The sequence below is a fragment of the Mus musculus genome, chromosome 4 (assembly GCF_000001635.26).
Source record: "Mus musculus strain C57BL/6J chromosome 4, GRCm38.p6 C57BL/6J".
Taxonomy (NCBI): Eukaryota; Metazoa; Chordata; class Mammalia; order Rodentia; family Muridae; genus Mus; species Mus musculus.
In genome coordinates, this window is record NC_000070.6 from 13,514,009 (window position 1) to 13,519,659 (window position 5,651).

Sequence of the window (5,651 nt, forward strand, 5' to 3'; positions counted from 1 at the left end):
CTTCTCCAGATACCTTGCATTAAACACATGTCATTTTCTCACCTGGTTCCCGGCCTTCACATGTCCTTACTTTCCCTGCCAGATAAACCTTTTGTCCCAGGCCCTCTGTAAGCCTCTGATCTTTAAATTTCCTCAGAGCCTTCACGGTTGGGTTTGTTGGTTAAGTGAAATCTATCCATGAGAGCAAGCCACCAGATGTAGAAGCGGACTATCCTTCAGCATAGGTCCCCTCATAGTTAGTGGAATAATTTCCCTCAGAAACAGAATATAGTAATGGTTGAAACTAGATTTTCCTCATCTGTGAACTACACACTTATAGAATACACTATCCAGAGCATGAGAAACAATGCAACGGAGTCAAGTCCATGTAAGAGAGTTTCTGATTAACCTGTAACAAATGTACATATTGATAACAATGTTTTCTCTCTTGTTAATTGTTATCAATTATCCTTCCTTAGATTTTTTAAAATTTTATTTAGTAATTGATAATAGGTATACTCATCTTCCCACTTCACCATCATAAAACACTAGAGAATAGAGAAAGTTACATTTTCTCGAAGACAGACACTTAATTGGAACAAAAACAAAATGTTATTAAATGATGAGTATCATAAAATATAAAGTTCTCATTCAAACTTTGTCATGTGTATTGTTACTGAGCAAGAGAACAAGAATAAAAGAAGTGTAACTTAATAGACCACAATATCCAAAAATGTCAGTGATAGATAGATAGATAGATAGATAGATAGATAGATAGGTGAGCTAGTGGGAGGAAAGACGGAGTGATGGACAGAGGGACGCATAAGCAAATTGAAAGATAAAAGCAGCCTCCACATACCCTTGGGTGCTATAGGAAACACCATAATGAATTTTACAGTTATCCTTTTAAATTTGGTTTGTAGCCTTCAATACATCTATGGCAGTTTTGGAAGCAAGCCTACATAATCTCTTTTTAAATCTACTTCTAACTTACTCAAAGACCTGGAAAGTCTCGAATCAAAAGGAAATTGTTTTTTCCAAGAATATATATATATATATATCATAATATATAGTACATCTCTGATACCTTTCTGCCAACAAACAAACAAAAACTACCCTATTTGCTAGTAAAGAAAAGCAATAAATGAGGGTGCTACTGTCCTGCGATCGGCACAGAATTTGAATCTAGGATATGGTTTTATGGCTGTTTTCTTTTAAATAGCTGTAGTCTAAAACAACCCACCCCCAAGAGCAGCTTGGTTACCCTCAGATCCAGACACTGATGAGCATGACCAAAATCCACTCTAAAACTTGATATCTACTTTCATCACAAGTCTGAAATGGGTTTTGGTACAGTTTTCTGTCTCTTTATCCTTCTCAGCAATTAAGATAATCTGGATATAGGGGCTGGCAGAGATAAATTCACCTGAGCCCGTCACATGACCGAGCTCATCAAGTAGATGTACAGAAAGAGCTAAGCCAAAGGTTTTATAGAAATCTCCTGTAGCTCCGCCAGGGCCAAGAACTTTCTCCCGGGGCAGGTTTTTAATTACTTCATCTATGTTTGAAAGGAAAGGGGAATCAAGCAATTCCCCGGTCTTCTGCAAATCACCTAGGCAACTCGCAGGGAGCGAGAACTGACTGTTTATCTGCTCATGACACTGGGCTTCAGTTTCTGTAACACTCTTCATCCTGTTTCTGAAAGCACCTCCTAAGGAGCCCTGGGCCTGTGTTTGTCTTTCTCTCCTTTGTGCATCTCACCGAGCTGCAGTTATGAGTTTATTGTCAGAGCTGAACAACCAGAATAGCAATTACTGACTCTCATCCTCCCGCTGGTCCAGCGCTGCCTCGCCCAGTGATAGATATCTTCACTTCCGGTTTGGAATGAGATTGGAGCCTCTGGGGTGAAGAATTTTGCTTATGATTTCTGGCAGAGGTGATCTTCCAAGGTCCAGAGTCTGACTTTCTCTCCTAGATGGACTTTCTCATTCAAACTTTGTCATGTGTATTGTTACTGAGCAAGAGAACAAGAATAAAAGAAACGTAATTTAATAGACCACAATATTAAAAAAATGTCAGTGATAAATAGATAGATAGATAGATAGATAGATAGATAGATAGATAGATAGATAGATAGGTGAGCTAGTGGGAGGACAGATAGAGGGGTGGACAGAGGGACGCATAAGCAAATTGAAAGATAAAAGTAGCCTCCACATACCCTTGGGTGCTATAGAAAAACACCATAATGAATTTTACAGTTATCCTTTTAAATTTGGTTTGTAGCCTTCAATACATCTATGGCAATACATTTCAATACATTTGGATGCAAGCCTACATAATCTCTTTTAAAATCTACTTCTAATTTACTCAAAGACCTGGAAAGTCTCAAATCAAAAGGAAATTGTTTTTCCAAGAATATATGCACTGGGATAAATTCAGAGATATTTCTTCAGTGGTTGTTCTAATCAAAGGACTTTAGTGAAGTCTTACAAGGGGACATTTTTTAGATTAAAACAACACCTAAATGTGATCAGTGCAGAACAACTGAAGGCAACGACAATATTATTTTCAGTATCTTTCCACCCATTTTCTCAATATTTGGCCTATATGACTTTCCAATTTTTGTTCTATATTTTTCAAGTTATTTAGGTAGCAACTTGATAAATATGGTAATTTTCTAGAAACTCTTCTTATCCTTGCTTATTTTTGATTAATTCAAATTTAGTTCCTAGTCCTTTATCATTCTACTTTATACATGACACAACAGATTTTTTTCCTAGTAAGCAAGATTGATAATAAACATTTCTGGGTTCTGGGGTCCTTTAAGATATACAAAGGGACTAATTATCCCACTGCATGGACAAGGGAAATTTAAAGTCTATAGCATTTCCTTCTTAAGTTCAGAATTATGCCCTCTTGAAAAGACTGTGAAAATGAAGGGATTGTAAAACAATGTCAGTTTATAGTTCTGGCTACCAAGAAAATTAGACTTTTCCAGATACATCTTATTTCAAATATTTTGTCATCTTTGATGACTATTCTTGGTTGTCAACATTACTGGAATGAGCCACAATCCAAAAATGGGTGAATCCACTTCTAGTCTGGGCCTTTGTGGTAGGAAGGCATGCCTTTACTCTGAATCATACCTTTTGCTGGAAGTCTATAAATGACATGGAAGAAAGAAACTTATTCTTTGCCTGCTTGCTCTCTCATTGCTAGCAAGTTCATTCCTTTACTAGCTTTAGAGTCTACTTCTTTGGGATTTCAGCTTCTACTGAAAAATAGCTGAGTCATACAGCCTTGTAATCTAAGCAACTTCTAATTCTTGGGCTTTCTGCCATAGCCTGCCACATTGAATTAGTTGGGCCATATCCTTTAAGTGTATCTAATAAATCACCTTTACAAATATCTATCTATCTATCTATCTATCTATCCGTTATAATTAAATTAACATATATGAGCTTCACATGGACACAAGTATGTAACTCTTGAAAGCTACTACCTTTCAAGAAAGAAAAAAAAACAAAAAAACCAGGGTATCTTAAAGGCAGATCATCCTAGCTTTCTGCAGAGCAACTAAGGAGCTAGCACATCCATCCTTTGCATACTCATTACAAGTTAAATCATAGAGCAGCAGCAGCTGATAAGAGGAGCACCACACCCAGGCCACACATCTGTTTAAGGTCCATCTTATGGGCCCCATTTCCAAAGGAATGCACTACTTACCGGCCACAGCTAAGTCACAGGATTTTGACCCCGCTCCTCTTGATCGTGCTTTCTCTCTTGCTCTTTGTGATTCTTTATGGTGATCCTGACAGCCTTGATCTTACACTGAGGCAGTGTCCATCTCCTGGCACAGGAAGGTTGCATAAACAGCCTGTCCTGATATATCCAAACAAAGCAAAACCCAAACCCAATAGCTCACATCTCTATTCTGACACCAAGACAAATGCTATTTCGAGTTCCTTAAAACGAAAGGAAGTTGTACTGAATTCGTCATGAAAAAGACCTGCCTAGATTTCCTCAAAGATACTCCGACAACCAGGATAAAACCTCTGCTTTTCTTGTACTTCCCCACCCCCATGGTCTTAAAACTACCTTTCTCCTCACTCCATTACTTCTTGATTCTCTCAGGTCATTTCTTACCAATCCTGTAGCTGTCACCACCAATACTGCCTTGCAATGGATCACTATGGGATTCTAGGAATATCTGTTCTTATGGTCCTCATCTTTTTGCTGGTTGAAGAAACCATGGAGACTCTGGGAAATATCTCTCGGTTCCTACTCTTAACGGTCTTTCTCTTTGAAATCTTTTGTGAATCACTAGTACCGAACATCAACATTCTTATTAATAATATCATAAGATTTGGCTTATGCTGGACCCAACTTAACACCTCCCAACTTTGTGATCTTGTCTGCACTATTTAAATTATATTTTGTCTACTACACTTCTCACAGGACTACAGTAAGAAATAAAGATGAGAATTGCTGGGTATGATGGTATACTCTTGCAATAATATATCAACACTTGGGGGTTAATGGTCTTAAAGATAATGAGTCTTAAATATCTGAAATTTAAGTGTGAAACTTTTGTGTGACTTATGGTCAATTTTACACACGAAAAAAATAAATTTTTTCTTTCAGAAATTAAATTATTTCATAGCACTGTTAAATAATGGGCATCAGAAATAATCCTCAGTCTATGAACTGTTTGCTTGGGGCAGAATGTCTTCCAAAGCAAATTTTTCATGCAGATATTTAATTTTTGCTAGTGATTGACTCTCAACAATGTCATTGAAATGCTTTAATTTGGGTTTAGATCAGCCATCATGTGTTTGAACACTGTATTACTCTGTCCTTGCTTTGGCCCATGATAAAGGCCTATGTACTCACATACAATACGAACACGAAATTAGATGTTATTTTTCTTGTCACTGCTCCACTTTCTCTGATAGCTGAAAAGTTATGATTGTCTGGACAATGTTTAAAACAATTAAAATAAGCTTTCATTTTAACTGAAAATAGAGCAATCATTTTGTCTGAACTGATGTAGGATTTGGGGCCTCCTAGAGTTGCCTTTGTACCTAGAACATGGTCACAGTATCAATTCTCCTTCTTCTTCTTAACTGCCTTCACATGTATATATTTATTTATTTATTTATTTATTTACTTACTTACTTACTTATTCTGTGTGTCACTGAGTGAGCTTCATGCCTCCTGTATTTGACTGGATGGAGCCTCACATTGCCTGGTGTGCTTCTGTCAGAATCCTGCTGGCAGTAGAAGAAATGTTTGTTGTTAAATGCATTGGCTGTATTTTGTTTTGTTTATTTGTTTGTTTTTAACAACAAAGCAAGACAAATTTTTCAGAGACTACTTAAAACTTATTAGCCTCTTCTATTGAATCTGCTTCCACAATTAGTCCAAGTGTTTGACCCAGAAAGTGATGGTTACCCCACAGGAGAACTTGAAAGCATATTTAAAAGCTTGTGTACCTTCAGGCCCTTCCACAGGCAGAAGCTGAGGAGGCTTAACTTTCAGACTGGAGAGTTGACTTTCTCCAGTTTTGGACTGAAAATATGGGAGCCCTTGTCATCTGTTGTTATGCATCATTGCAAAGTGGATATTGGACATCTAACAAAGCCAACAAAAGTCTGTGTTCAAGTCGAGTT

The 5,651-nt window shown here is 37.3% G+C and overlaps 1 long non-coding RNA gene across 2 annotated transcripts; it reads right to left on the reverse strand.

The window, feature by feature from the left end:
• Positions 1-1,133: 1,133 nt before the first annotated feature.
• On the reverse strand, positions 1,134-5,245 carry Gm46881. 2 transcript variants are annotated; one of them, XR_001784526.1, is made up of 3 exons: positions 5,162-5,245; positions 3,706-3,829; positions 1,134-1,993 (listed from the first exon to the last, which is right to left on the reverse strand). It is a non-coding gene; the product is annotated as a predicted gene, 46881 (long non-coding RNA). The 2 variants fall into 2 exon arrangements; XR_001784525.1 differs by having other exon boundaries at positions 5,158-5,245.
• Between the last annotated feature and the right edge of the window lie 406 nt (positions 5,246-5,651).